Source organism: Cydia fagiglandana, chromosome 15, assembly GCF_963556715.1.
Source record: "Cydia fagiglandana chromosome 15, ilCydFagi1.1, whole genome shotgun sequence".
NCBI classification, from domain to species: Eukaryota; Metazoa; Arthropoda; class Insecta; order Lepidoptera; family Tortricidae; genus Cydia; species Cydia fagiglandana.
Window position 1 is genome coordinate 5546753 of NC_085946.1, and position 16635 is coordinate 5563387.

At 34.7% G+C, this 16635-nt stretch overlaps 1 protein-coding gene across 1 annotated transcript in view; it reads left to right on the top strand.

Moving 5' to 3' along the window:
- The first annotated feature begins 7135 nt into the window (after positions 1-7135).
- The window catches only part of LOC134671245 (activating transcription factor 3), an 83728-nt gene continuing 74228 nt past the window's right edge, over positions 7136-16635 (top strand). The window contains exon 1 of the mRNA XM_063529049.1: positions 7136-7595. The gene's annotated coding sequence lies outside the window, so the exon portion shown is untranslated. The remainder of the gene's footprint in view (positions 7596-16635) is intronic.

Here is a 16635-nt window from a genome sequence, read left to right on the forward strand (position 1 = left end):
AATTAAACCCCATCTTCATCCCCTTAGGGATAATTTTTTTTTGAATTTATTTGGTGTTTGTGTACTAAAACTATCTTACATACCAAATTTCAGCTTCTTAGAGGACTTCAGGAAGTACCCGGTATTGATGATCATCAAGTGAGTGAGTCAGTGACGAAATCGAAGTTTTTAGATATGAATAAAATCTAAAGTATAAGAGCTATGCAATTGATATGCTTAATAAGTCCGATAACTTTGTTTATCTGGTATAATCCAACCCCAAGTTATGAGGGTTCCAAAAAACGACGAAGCGCTTCGAGAAAAGGTAGATAGTGCCCTTGCGCTTTTCTCGTCTTGGCGGGGGCACTGCCGTGCCCCCAGATGTTAAAAGATGAGACTACTGTAACTAATAAAGATTTATGTTTAGTTACCTACTATTTTCGCGTAAACTAGACAATTTTTATATCTTTAGTTATTAAGACCCAAAATAATTATTTTCACTTATTATAAATAAATCCTCCTGTTATGAAGTATCAAATATTGTTATTTGTTTATGTATAAGTCTTAAGTTAAAAACAATAAAATCTGTTATTACCTACTGTCAAAATGATTATTTTTTGCGGGATTAAGTAATACACTGGTAGTGTTCAATAAGGCCCATAATAGGACTTTTATAAAAGGTATATTTTCCAAGAGTATCGTAATATTTTTATAACTATTTTGGTATAATGAAGAAACTTAAATAAATGAGAAACCTATTTGAGTGAGTTTTTCATACTTCATATCCTGTTTATTAAAAAAAAACCATTTTAATGTAAGGTGGGCTGTATATAGGCATATACGGCCCACACGGAATATACAATAAGGTAAGTGAGGCCACTTACCTTATTGTATATTCAGGATGTATACCGTGTAATATTGATCAGTTGGTTTATAATATACATATTATGATATTGACGTTGAATAGGACAGGACATGACAATAGGAACCAGAAATAGGTATAGTTGGTCAAACCAATTTGTCAGTAAATAAAAACAAAAAACTATATTCATCCTTTTCTTTTGGGTGCTAGTACTAGTGTAAGTCAAAGATAGTATGATGATTCTCCCTGTCTATGTTTGAAATGAGACAGTCCTTTGACAAACTATGTATAGTATAAAAATAGTTGTGAATATCTTGTACATTTTTATTACAATATTAGTCAAGATAATGAAATATAGCTGGTCAAGCAAATCTTGTCACTAAAAAAAGGCGCGAAATTCAAATTTTCTATGGAACGATATCCCTTCGCACCTACATTTTTCAAATTTGCCGCCTCTTTCTACTGACAAGATCTGATTGACCAGCTGTAGGTATTTTTACTTAATAAGATATTTTAATTTCACGTAATGTCCGCATCTAATTTATATATGTGCACGGTAAACAAACAAATGAATTATAAGAAAAGACAGACAGTGTTACTGAGCGGGAGGTGGGGCGAGGGGCGAGGTATAGGTAGGCTATGATAGGCTCTCGAGCGCCGCGCCGGCGACTGACAGACCAGCGCGGCGTATGTATGAATTTCGCGCCTTTTTAACTAGATTTTACTATTACAATGCAAGCTACACACAGAAATTTCTTACTTTCCATAATATGGCTGCGTATATTATTTTATAGTAATAGACTTATTTTTACAGACTCTAATTCAATATTAGATCTTATAGGACAAAAAACGTATATTAATTCTAAAGCATATATCTTATTCTTCTAGCTTTTTAGCTTGCCTATTAACTTATAAATTTAGATATGTTGTTGTGGATTTATTAAACTTTAATTCAATATCGACAAAATAATAAGCTAATTGTAGTTTGACAAAGAAGCACGTTAAAAAATTTTCTAATAATTTTACATTATAAAGCGTCATACATATTATAAACAATGGAACTTAAACATTGCACTTTAATTCAATATTAAAAAATCATTACTAAAAATATATAAATACCTAATTTATATATAACGCTCGTTCTAACTTTTCATCATATATAGCATATATGCTTAAAAATATGTCCTATATCAGACAAGTATCACTTTTTCAACTTTAGAATTATCAAAACTTTTAGTGCAAAAATCCGGTCCCACTATTGAGCTATTTGTAACTATGGCTATTGTTCGTAATAATTAACTTCTCAAATTAAATTTGAAGCGGTTATGTTAACAAAATAGACAACTAATATACGATCGTGGTTCACTTTTGGAATTTTTCGCCTGCTCGGGTATCAATAATGCACGAGGGGAAACACAACATTTTTCACCACACCAACCCGAAGCAAATATTAAATGTAAAATATCAAACAAAATCAAACCCAATTGAATATTATTAAATATTTATCAATATCATCCAAAATTCAATTTTACCGGCAAAAATAAGAAAACAACTCAAATTTTGCATTTGATTACTTTGCCTCACATGTGAATAAAATGCAACTTTGCTATCAGTTTTTGAAGTGCAAAGTAAGCCTTTCCGAGCTGGTGTGGTGAAAAAATATTTAAGGTAATGCGAATAGAGTTTATGATATATTTTTACTGAAAGCTGTCATGTATGGAGATTTTTATATCTGAAATGTGTACTTTTAATGTATTGTATGCACAGCTCCTCTTACGATTTAAGGATGACTCACACTAGACCGTGCCGTGCCCGGGCGAAGCCATCCGACATATTTTCTATGACGGTTGATCAAAGATCACGTGTGTTTTCCATAGAAAACGAAGCTCCAGAAGCTCCGGCCCGGTCTAGCGTGAGTCATCCTTTATTTACCTCAATCAGGTTAATATTATGAACGTAGTAAGTAGGTAAATCCTAACTGACTGGCAGCCTACGAGTTAATCACCGCGATAGCACTTAAGACCGTGATAAGGACCTGACATTTCCGACAACTGCGATCAACATACTTGGTTACTCCAAATACACTTGGCGTTTCCTTTCAAAAGCAGCAAAATTAAGTACCTACACCTACACTATACCTATGTTTAAAGTTCATCATCATCATCATCTCAGCCATAAGACGCGTCCCCTGCTGAACATAGGCCTCCCCCTTGGACCTCCATAAGTGCCGGATGGGGGGTGAATGCCATAATCGCCACGCTTGGCAGCCGGGTTGGCGATCGCAGAGTCGAGTACACAGTACTACACCGAATTTGAGGGACGCTGCTGCCCGTCCACCGGTGGTTTTGGACGTAGTTTAAGGACATACCCGAGTCCCGGGGATGTTTAAAGTTGTAGGTGGAAAAAAATATCTTTAGGCAGTTTTCAGTAAAGTATTTAAAGTTTCTACATAGGTACCTAGTGCGTGTATCGATAGAGTAATGATTGCAAATTGAAACGAGGTATAGGTACTTTTAAAGCTAAAATGAATTTTCAAATAAATCTTTAATTTAGTCTTAGGTGCAAGTAGAGTTACCAGATACAAATTTAGAATTTCCTGACAAAATTCCTAATTTCTTAATATTTTTCCTGACATTCATATTTTTGACGACGACTTTTGTCTGACCGATAGCGATGGCCACCCAGTTGAGCACATAGCCGCGTTTTATTAATTTAAGGTTTATTAAATTTATTATTTGTATTAATTTAAGTACTTCATAAAAAAGTCTATCAATTCAAAAATCCTGACATTTTCGTGTTCCGTCCCCATTTCTGACAAAAGGTCAAAATTCCTGACGTACTTATGTCAGGAAAATTCCTGTCATCTGGTAACCAATTAATATTTGAATTTCTTTCTTTACTTGTGGCATGCAGTTGTTACGTCATGTTATTGAATAAAACATTACAAGAAGCGAGAAAGACATTGCGACCATTGTGTGATGAATTATTTTTTGAGGAAAAAGCGTAAACATTAATTTAGTAAAATATATGAAAGTTATTTAATTATGGCGCTCTCTTGGAAGCGTTTCCACGGAAGACCAGCGTCGAGATCCTTAAAGAAACCTTGATATTAAGCTGAGTGGATAACTTATAGTGACGCTTAATGATAAGTTCTGTAGGTATGTCTCATGTTTTTATTAAGTTTAATATAAGTCTCCTTTGAATAAAGTTCTTCTACTAAATTTTGTAACTACTTCCACTACAAAGCACACAACTTAACATACACACACATAATCACACATACATAACTACATAAGTATCTGCTGAAGCAAGAGTTCGAATAGTGTCCATCATTATATATTATGAGTATGTATGAAATATGTAGTAGTATATTAATTATATATATTCTAGTATATTTATTTGTGTATTCTATATGTAGTTTATCAGAATTATTAGTTGTTCGTTGTCAGTTGTTTTCCAATGTTCTAATAAATGCCTCTGGTTCTCCTTGCACCATTTTTACATGTCTCTGTTTGGCCCGAAGGTTGACTGGTAGAGAATGCCTTTAGGCATTAAGTTCGCCATTTGTACATTATTTTTATGTTTTGTGCAATAAAGTTTAAATAAAATAAATAAATAAAGCAATATAGTATATATACCTCCGGACAAATAAACGGGATTTTTTTCTTAATCAAAATAATTAAAGATCGAAAGGGTAAGATTATCCTGTCTTGCGTCATGCCAAAAGATAAAGAATATCTATGAAATAAAAAAATAAAATTTTAACCAAAACATGTAAAGCTACTTTGACCGCCGCAGTCAAATAAGCTTTCCATCTTAATCTATAATAATATTATAACTGATGCGTTAAACTGACCATTTACGTGCCTTTTAAAAATGTTTAGAAATAGTCCACTGTCGTAAATACATAATTTGTACGCAAATGTACTTCGATGAATTGACTCATTATGCAAAAAAACTTGATTATTTACCTTGTAATCCTTAAGTGATAAGTGAGTGAGTATAGATACTTAAGTGATGTGTATTAGGTAAAGTAAATAATGTACTCCTTATTAATGGTAAGGTAGTCCAAGGCTAATGACACTCGAATCCAATTCTCGATTCGAGATTCGAGTGGAGTTAAATAGGGTGGACAGGTGGATACTACCCAATACATTTTTAATCTTTTAAAAAGAAACGTTAGGTCAAAGGCATGGTATAATAATATACTCCGCCTGGTATTCTCTTCCCGTCTTTTCGTGGTCACGTGACTGACACAAGCTACGTCATCATGCGACAGCGCTATATGATAATATGCGATAGCGCTATATAAAGTGGCAATGTTATTGTAACGTAGGCTTGTGTCATTCTGGGAAGAGAAGACCTTGTTTTATAAGACTATGGTCAAAGGTCATATTTTACTATAGTACCTAATAATGTTTTGGAATTAAATAATTCACTTTCTTTTGGGTCCCACCCATCTTTTTTATTTGTCTAATAATAGGTACTCAAAATTATAGTTTGAGTTATTCGAACCAATATTAATTTTTTAGAGTACATATTTTGCTTTTTATGGTTCCGTAGCCAAAATGGTAAAAACGGACCGACCCTTTTTAGGGTTCCGTGGCCAATTGGCAAAAAACGGAACTCTTATGGATTTCGTCATGTCTGTCGGTCTGACTGTCTGTCTGTCTGTCTGTCTGTCTGTCTGTCTGTCTGTCTGTCTGTCCGTCCGTATGTCACAGCCACTTTTTTCCGAAACTATAAGAACTAATATTGTTGAAACTTGGTAAGTAGATGTATTCTGTGAACCGCATTAAGATTTTCACACAAAAATAGAGAAAAAGCAATAAATTTTGGGGGTTCCCCATACTTATACCTACTTAAAAATGATGTTGTGGTTTCTAATATGATTTTTTTCTAAACTGAATAGTTTGCGCGAGAGACACTTCCAAAGTGGTAAAATGTGTGCCCCCCGCCTCCTGTAACTTCTAAAATAAGAGAATGATAAAACTAAAAAAATATATGATGTACTGCAAACTTCCACCGAAAATTGGTTTGAACGAGATCTATAAAGTAGTTTTTTTAATACGTCATAAATCGTTAGCCGCAATTTTATTATGTTACTTGCTGCTACGGAACCCTTCATGGGCGAGTCCGACTCGCACTTTGGCCGCTTTTATTTAAAGATTGTGTGATTTCTACTTAGTAGTTAATACAACTTTCCTAAATGGCTAATATTAGGTACCTACCGAAAGTAAACTAGTAGAACTAAATATTATTTTGTGGAGTTAGGAGCAATAGTCAATTTTTTTACTTTACACATATTTATTTATCCGTGGTCAAAAACCCAATAAAATCTACACAGTTAGCCGCGACGCGACAATAGTAACAAATATTTGCGCACGAGTGGACCAAGTTATTAGCTACATTCACACATTCATAAAGAAGTTACAATTTAAATTCAACCAAATGCACAAGCAAATACGGTATATTATACCTTGTCAATAGAAGATGGCATTTCATTAATCGTATGAACGACCCCTGATTTCAATGTTCAAGCAAAGAATCAACTTTAAAGCATTGCTTTAAAACTCTACCATCCTTGCCTAAATAAGTTTTTATTCATCTCTACATTTCCTGATTATAAATTAAACTCATTCATTACATGAACACTATAAAACAATTAATTATGTAGCGCCAATAAAATTTGATTACAAATTAGAAACGTGACGAAGAAACGTTTATTTGAGTGGGCGATTTCTATATTTACAATTAAATAATTGTTATTCTGACTTTACACGCGCTGCGCACTAATATGAACTTTAATATTTAGACATAAAACAAGTTTCCCAAACAAAAAAGGTAGGTTAAAAAATTAACGAATATTCGAGCCGACCGGATCTGGCCGCCGGCGCCACGATCATTTTGATTCGAATTCGCGCCATTATTTACCTCGCCTGTTTCAGAACGCGCGACGTTTTCAAACGTTCCCCGTTTCATTCATCAGCTTTTCAATCAATGAATGTGATATTTAATAAGTTAAAACGAATGTCTAGATCGTTCCGTCTCTATTGATATCAGTTTTATCAAAAACTTTGCGGTTAATCGCAAATTGGACCTGTATTGTGGTAGGTAATCCAAAACGGCGTCGCAGCCAATCGCGGACTGCTATGTCGCGATATTCGCGCGCACCGATTGGTTGAAAATGACGTGATAGTTATTTTGGTGCTTGGCGAGTACGCGCGCGCGGATCGTGCATGTATGCGTTGGAAGCTTGTACGCGGAATGTGGGTGTGTGCGTGTGTTGTCGAGGCGCGCGTTGGTCTGTTTACCGAGCGAGCCAGCAGCCGGCGCGCGCACTGAGCACGGACTCACGTGCGAACAAGAGTTTCCAGCGCTGCTGAATTGTAATAGCTTTCCATGGTGTTTTCCTTTCAGTTTATCGGTGCTAATTCGTTCCGGGCGTAAACTAAACATTGTGTGTGCCGTTCGGAAACTCCGGGTTTGATTTTCGTGCGGCTAATAAAAAATTATACGTGTTTTCGGGCGGATGCGATGAATAAATTTTGCAAATCGAGTCTGTGTGTCGAAAAGTTTTGTGAGAGCTATGCTTTGATCGGTCGACGAGTGGTAGTGGATGTTGTTGGGGTTCTTTTGGTGATATCAGTGAGCTTGAGGCTGTGCCGGCTGTTGCTGTGGCCTCTGGGACTCGGAGACATCAGTGTTGGGATCATCACACACTTGTTACTCCGCGATACTGCCGGCGTCTAAGGTAAATATATACAAAACCTTCCTTCGCTAAGTGTTTGCTTCACTAACACAGCTTTTGGTATTTTCTTACTGCAATCGCTAATCATTATTATCTTTATTACTTATATCCTTAACAGTCCGCTTCATTTCGTTTTTAGGTATAACAACATTTATGTACCTAAAGGCTTTGCATGTTTGGATTTTTCATAGCAGTCATTTTACGAGAAAACTTCAGTAAACATCATGGTACTAAAATCGACAAACTAACAAAATTTCATGGTCACTCTCACTACATACCTAAGTGTTATGCATGCTCATACACCTAATTAAAACTTCAATTGTTTCAGTCTGCTTTGTTATGTTGCCAATCGCTGAAAAACAGTAGAATTCTTCAGTAGATACTAGATAGTCAGTTAGATTTTAACCAAACAGTTTTTCAGAAATATTTCAGATTACTTCATGAAGTTCATCACATTTGGATAAATAAATCATCTCTTTATATTATTATTCATCTATTTATATTAACTTTTTTATGTATTTTTTTTTTTATTATGCATGGGTTTACTCATGGCCACAGACTAGCCGAGTTTCATTCGAGTTTCGAGGTTTCGAGTTTTTATTGGTTTCATTTTGCTTGCAGATTTTGTTTACGACTGAACACATATTAACTACATGTTTCACATACATAAGACACATCTATTAGTTATGGTAAAACAGGTGCATATCGTCAGATGAAAAAATAAAACCAAAACTAATTGCAAAACAATAATTTAATATAAATCAACCTTATTTCGGTACTATGTATTACCTATTATACTATTCACTAGGGTTCTAAACTTGTGATAGTATTTAATTATAATTAGTAATTTTTGGGTATCACATGACGAAATAGAGCCCGACTAAGCTAACTTATTAGACTTTGACAGAACAAAGTGTGTGTGTGCCATTATAAACGTTATATTTTCATAGAAATTTTCATTACATTCCCACAGAGTCATCGCAAATGCCATGTAGAGTAAGCTTAGTTTGTCTCTACATACACGGTGTAACATGAGGAAACCGAATAATTTTAACCACGCATTTCTGAGGTCAAAAGAAGGAAAAAATGTAATATGAGTTTAGGTCAATTTCGCCAAAAAAAAATTTTTAATTTTTTGAATGTATTTGTACTTAAAAAATAAATGTTATTGGTAAACTTCTTACTTTAAATTGATTTTTACATTTTTTTTTTCGTAAAACCTTTTTGCAAAGTGTTACTTGTCACTTTTTGACATCTATCAATAAGGATATTTAGACTACGTCCCATAGCAGCAACATTACCATCAAAAAGGCATTTTACATTATGTAACAACAAAAACTTGTTTATTTTTAAATTAATATTATCTCTGAAACTAGGCGTTTAAAAAAAAGTTTATAGGGCATTTTAGTCTCTAAATATGATCAGGAATACGCTGTTAAAATTATTCGGTTTACTCATGTTACACCGTGTATTTAGGTATCTAAGATAGGTACCTGCCGCTAATAAGTCTTTTGAGACCTGTCATTCCAATAAAATATGTACCAACAGCGTCGTTTATAGGGTTCCGTACCCAAAGGGTAAAAAGCGGACCCTATTACTAAGACTGTCTGTCTGCCACCAGGCTGTATCTCATGAACCGTGATCTCTGGACATTTGAAATTTTCACTGATGATTTATTTCTGTTGCTGCTATACGACAAATATATGTGATGATAATATTTTATTTTCTGATGTTGACTTGTAATATTTTAAGAATATTATTACTCATTTGAGTATGAGTATGAGTAATAAAAAAGTACGGAGCTCTCGGTGGGCGAGTTCGACCCGCACTTGTCCGGTTTTTTTTCACACGCAATGCATTAAATTAAATCTGTTATGGGTTTCAAAATAGATTGGTACGCGAAGAGCAACAGTAAACATTTCACCAACATTATTTTATTTTATTTTCACCAATATTAAAATAATGCGATTGCTTCAATAACAACTGCCCCAATATTGCAGGTTTCTATGTTACATTTTCAAGATACTTGAAATTCGCCTTAATTATGACAATGTTCAAATTTCAGTTCGATAAAAGTAAAACATTAACCCTGTAATATTGGGCCAGCGAATTGTCTAGTTCCAAGAGTATAACCAGGGTATAGAACTGAATAAAATTATAAACAAGCCGAGTAAAGTTGAACTGTTAAACCATTAATCAAATACAAAATAAGTATATTCCATTGTCCAGGCGTCAATGAAGAGACCATACATACGTGACACGAATGTTTTAACGCCAATATTACCACGCGGTTGTAATAACCAAGTATGAATAAATTATTTGCAAGGCTTTATGCATAATTTATGTCATAACCGAAAAATTAAATTCGAATTTAAGTTTCGCTTCTTCTTGACATTAACTTCGACGAAGTTGAATCCTTTCCGTGAAATCAAGATTAAAGATATTGGTCCTCGATATTGAAAGTCTTTTTTTTTATTTTTTTTAGTGTGGAGCAGGGCTGTTTACTTTGGGGACATAGTCTCTTGCTAAAGTGCATTCTCAAGTCCTAACAAATACTTATATTATTATGAGGGAACAGATGTACCTTACATACCAGTCAAAATACCCTCATATTGCTTCGCTATAGTCGGGTAAAAATTACTTTTGTATCTACGAAAAGCCTCTGTAGACTTTCATTATAATTTCAAAGGTAACGATCGAATATCAATTTGTCGTACAAAAATCAGGACTGTAATTGTAGTATGCGTTCAATAAATCGTTATATGCGTGAGGCACAATTCTTTGTTTTAAATATAAAATGAAACAAACGACAAGCAACTGGAAACCGTGTAGTCGACAGTCGACACGCACGCTGTACCGAAAGAACAATGACCAATAGCAAATAAATAATATTTTACGACTAGAAAAACCAAGGGAATTATTGTTCGTGGTCGAAGCGAGTTTACTGTTTGTAAGTAACTAATACTAAACTCGAATAATTCTTAGAATAGTTAAAGGATCCGTAAGAATCGGCGAGGATAGCGGTGAAATGTACCTAAATAACGTAAACAATGTTTTTTTTGAGAAAGGCAAGAAGAGCCTGGTTTTAAAAAGGCAGTTAGGCCAGTATACTGAGGGCTTAGCCAAGATAACAATTGTTGATAGAAAACGCTAATATAAACTTAAATAATGTATGGAACTAGTCAGGTGACTTTCCTTAGCATCTGTCATCTCGATACATTGCATCTTTTCGTTTGGCGTTTGTCTATGTACGATTTCCATCTTGGCCAGGGCTATAACTGTGGTAATCGAAGTTCGCAGATTGCGAGCATCTTTCTCTGTCACTCTAGTTACGCCTTCATTGGAGTAGGTATAAGAGAAAGAACCCCGCAATTTACGAACTTCGGATTTCGCGGTAGGCCCTCCGGCCCCCTTTAATTTAAAATACCTATCTACCGATTTAAAAACAATTACTACATACTATAAATAGTAACTATGTAGCTCTATAATACACTTATACTAATGATAAAGCCTCGAAGTACAGGGCAGTAGACAAAACAATAAGAAAGATACATAAGGGTTCAAGAACGCCAACTTTTTTCTCCAACCAATAATTTGCGAACCTTTACGATATGAACGGGTCATTAAAAGCGAAATCTCGTTTAGTTTGAATACATTGCGGCATTTTGATAGATCGACGAAAATGACTGTGGCAAAGTAGTCGGCAATGTAACAAACGAGTTCTGAAAATGTGTCTAAACCTTTTACTCGTAACCCTCAAAGACCTTGGTCCATTTGGGCGTTTCTAGGAACCAAGAGGGAAAACGAAGAAGTTCGATCGTTATTCTTTGAAGCCAAATGGAGAAATTACAAGGATCTTTTGGGTTTACCCACTGACTGTGGCCTCATTTAATTAAGCGTTTCTGACAATAGGAGTAATGACGCTGAATAATTAAAAGACCTAAAAATAAAGTGGCAAGTGTCTAGGGTCAAGCTATATTTGGCCAATGGCCTCGTGTTCGTTTTTAAGTACGCGTTTTTAGTTTCCCTACATATGTCGCTTGTTAGAAAAAATTAAATAGATACTCGTTATCTTATGCACATTTGAAAAAGTTCTAAATTAATGGGTAGTACTTCATAAAAAAGCTATGGTTACTAAATAACATTTTTTTTTGCAAAAGTAGTGTCTGGTCTAGATGTAAGATATCTAGACCAGACACTACTTTTGCGAAAAATTCTGTATCACAATCTTTGTATCTTCGATAACTAAAATGAAAACATTAATTAAAATATTAGTAATTCCAGACCAAATTCTTGTTCCAAATAAAATTTGCTTGCCTACTTTGTATAGGTACCTATATAGTATACAATTTACACAGCGAATAGCGGTAATAAATATAGTAAATTTATATTTTATGCCCCTTTCGCAGCTGCCGTTATCCAAAATGACGCACAACTTCATGTGCTATAGGGACAGGTAGTTATGTCCAAAGTTTTCCCCTTCGCCCTTCGTTCTGTGGTATATTATCCTGACCGTATTGCGCATTTTCCCCTGATTTTAATGCTTAGCAGTTTTCCTTTTGTGAATTTGTTCCATTAACTGAAGCAATGTGTTTACAATTTGCAATGAGATTATCAAGAGCCATTGACGAATGTGATAATCTAATAATCTAATCGAAACTGACTTGTAAAATTTTGGCGGATTTATATTACTTCATGAAAGATTAATCGAAGTTGCCATAAAATTTATATGAAGTAGACTTAAATAACCTAAGTTCAAGTCCACTAAAATACATACTCGTGTGTGACTTATATTTTTGTGGGTGCTGATTAAAAGTTACTTGTTTTTACTGTTCCTAATCTGAATTAAGGAGTTGTGACATTAAACCCACGGATTTGGCACAAGCCAAATAAAATTAAGTACCCACCTGCATATAAAAAGAGGATTGTATGAAGTGTTTAACACTTATTGTAACTATTGTATCCGATTCTCCTTTTCACTTTTGCACAAGATGGCAATAAACAATTAAAAAAAAAATAATTATTAGGTACTGATTTTCAGAGTTGTTGTCATATCTCCATTATTCGGTTTGCACTGTTTGCAGTTTAATTAGAATTATATTCTTGGACCAGACCTGACTGACATACAGGAAGCCAAATTACATAATAATCGGCTTGTTTACCGACTTTCATTTTATAAATGTGCCAAAGTCCAATAACATAAACCCCAATATCATAATAAAACAATCCATTCAAAAGAAGAAATTCGTAATTTACGTCGAGAACGTGACATATGCAGCCGTTTCGCGAAGTTGGACACTTCATGAATGGTCCTGCGCCCACGCGGCTGTTTTTATAGCCCACGGCTCGAAAATAATTGTTTTAACAGTGCTGTCCTCGGTCCCAATAGAGGTCGAGTGTGCATAGTGCACGAAGACAGGACAAAAGGAATGTTATGGATTCGATATTTTTTTTACGATTGTTTCTGATGCGCCTATGGTCGCGTTGATCAAGTGATAGAGCCAAGACAAATCATTAGCTTTTTAGTACCTTAGTTGGTGGCGTTTTGGAAAGTTCTGTTAATGCTGAACACACAAATATTTTATCCTTTTTACCAATAATAATGTAATTTGTATTTGTGACATGCCTTTTGATTGGTTAACTCGATAAAATGTCTCTATACTGCTTTCGTGAAACTAATTTTCTGGTCGCTGATAGCACGCACCAATCAAGGTCGGCATTGTTTTTTTAATGAACTGGTTATTTTCTTAAGAAATACCACATATAATATTAAAATATGTATGTGCATCCATTCACACCAAGCAAATTACGATTGAATGCATGCATAACATTGTAATTGTAATGCAAATTTGGTCCATTTCTGCCGTTGCACATGTGTTATGTTATAAGTGCACGTTGATAAGCACTCACCGACAAGGACTCGGCGAGAATGAATGGATGTTAATTAGACATGTTTGTTTTTAACTTATCACACTCATACTTACACACACATGGAGCTAAGAACACGGAACTCACATATTTGAATGCCTAAATATTCAATTTGTGAATGTTTTTGTGCAAATCAAAACGTATGACCATGATTATGTATATTCATTTTTGCATTTTCATATACGTCTTCTTGTTTACATAGCTCATCTACACGTGTCTATGTATCATATATTCACAGAAAAATAAGCGTTAAGCATACACTAATAAGGCCGGTATTACCTTCACACATACTTTTCGGCTAGGCAATACAATCGTGAGAATCATTTGTACAAAGTTTTGTTATTTTTTATCGAAACCAACACTTAATCACTTCCTACAGCTCAAAGGGCGGAAGTCAGGCGTTTAAAAAAATAATAAATTAACGCATTTGGGTGTTTCAATTTGAAGCCTCTCGTGCCCTTGACAGAAGGTCAATTTGGCTGGGTTTGGTTACACGGTTACAACACACGTTATTAAATGCTATGAACGTTTGTTTACATCTTAGTTGTTATGTGTTCGTTAATTCTCAAGTAGCTGTCGAACACTTCACATGTGCCGAAGGACGTTTAGCGCCTACGCAGAAACTGTCACCTATCTTATCTTTATCCAATAGTTCATACATTGTCCGTTTATTAGCACCTATTGCTGTGAATTTTATTATAAATGATATTAAGTACACTCTAGTCAACAATAATTGAGTCGCTTAACTTCAAACTCGGGTAAATCCATCTGTCAGATTATGCGATTTTGCTAATAAGAAAACGTAATAGGGTAGATATTTGCTGAGAGGGTCCAATGGATTTACCCGAGTTTGAAGTTAAGCGACACAATTAATGGTTCAGTTGCTTCAGGAAAGTGAATATATATTCGCGACATGATTCATTTTGGTCTTTAAACAATTCCGACTATTCCGAGAAACTATTATATTTATTTTAACACCATGAAACATGTCTTATATGCACTAATGTACCTATACATTACAGTTTTAGTATACAATAACCATATCAAATTAGATATCTTTCTATGCAACGAAACTTTTCGGTTATATTATGACACCTGAGGCGAGTCATGTTTAAAAGGGGCGGTGCATACCGTTGTAGACAATTGACAATCATTCTTCAAATCTTTTATCGTTTTTATCTTGTTAATCGTTGCGATATTCTGCTAAGCCGTGTTTGAAACTAATTAAAGGATTTTACTAAACCATTAGGTATAAACTTATATCATTAACATTCTTTTAAACATGTCTACCTACTAAAGAGACTGCTTTACAATATTTTTTCTAACAACTATTGTCTCTTGGCTGACGTCGTGAAGAGCAACAAAAAATATTTGTAGGGATCTTACCTTCATCCACTAATGTATTTAATAGTCCATCGCATTACCATAGCCTTTAACGTTATCTTAACATTTTCAGTCGACTTTATGGCACGTCTTATCTCGGAAAATTTGCACTTGCAAATGGCTGTCCGTTGAGCTGACCTGGGGTATTATTGCCATCGTTTATTAATCTTAGACGAGTCGAACGATCAACATAACCAGTATATAAACCTTGTATTGTAAACATTTTCTAAAGCTCTGGAGGTAACAGTTACACTGGTCGTGTTAAAGACTCGATTGGCCAGCGCTTGGTAAGCAAAGAAAACGCACGACCTGCTTGCGAGATCTCAAATATTGGCTCTCCGAGCAAACAGCCTTATCCGTCCGTTTACTTCGTTTATATGGCCAGATACAGCTGTGTATAGTGCTTTATAGCTGTCGGGAATTAGCGCACGTGATTTTTGGCTCAAGTAAAGTGATAGATTTATAAATAAAGTAAGTCTTATATAAGATGTTCCCAACCTAGCTATATATTACATTTTATTTTTCTCTCTCTCTCTAAAAATCGACAAATGTTTACCTACTCATAACCCAGTCTTTAATTTGCTGGGATCCCACTATTTCACTTCATATACATATTTTAAACATAATGGTTTCCAGGCCTCTTTTCTTTTAATTCAAGCCTTAATTGACACTCTTCTTTTGAAAATGAGTAGCACATCTGCAACTAACACCTACCGTAAATGACGCTTGACACTGCTTGACCCTGCCCCAATAGTTGTCTCCTTCAAATTCGTTTCCAAACTGTAGAGGTGAAAAGCAGGATGCCAACTACATCTTATAATTAGGCTACATCTGACATTTTATATTTTTCTTCTTGCTTTGATTGATATTTTCGTACAAAAACAATATTGAACTTGAAATTGCCCCAAATGAACGTCTCGTTAGCGTCTCAAGGCCTCAATTTCTGGCTGCGGCGGAAGCATACGCCAGCTGTAGCCCAAAACGCTTAAATAATACAAAGACTCACTTCAGAATGCGAATGTTTTATTTTCAACCGTACCACTTTATGTTCAAGGTTCAATATTGTAATGAAAATTTACGAGAGTTACTAATTTGTGTCTTAAAATTTCATTAAATGTAAAAAAGGCTTATGTCAGGACGAGATTATTCACAGTTATGTCCTTGTTAAGGTGAACTACACAAACAATCGCTTTTTAATTCTTCATCTTGCGTAATCATGCTAATTCTTTTTTAATATTATCTGTGGACGTTTTTTACCCGACTTCTGGAAGGGTGATATTAGCTGTTTATAATATGCTTGTGTCTTGTGCTCCACTGTAGCGTCAAAACTTTGGTGAATGAAGTGTCGAGACTGTCGAGTTAATGAATTCGTTTTTTGTGAAGTGGGTGTCGTAAGTAGTTTACCTATACAAAAAAAGTTTTGCCTTTTTTAACACATATCAGTTGACGTTTTAAATTACGTGATTTTAGTGTTTCATTTACAAAAACTAAGCATTATGATGCTTTTTATGGGAAGGAAAGTAAAAAGTGAAGATATTTAATTATTTCTTAATTAAGTATAATATATTGTTCAATTACGCTCTAGAGCTAGCCAGCGTTACTCCTGGACTTCTTTGTGTTACTACTAGACGTCAAATACATGTTTACACTCTTGCATCTTACTCCTTTGTGATAAGGTAAAAATTGTAAACATAGCTTTGACGTCGATTGTACATATTAGCTAGCAACAAAA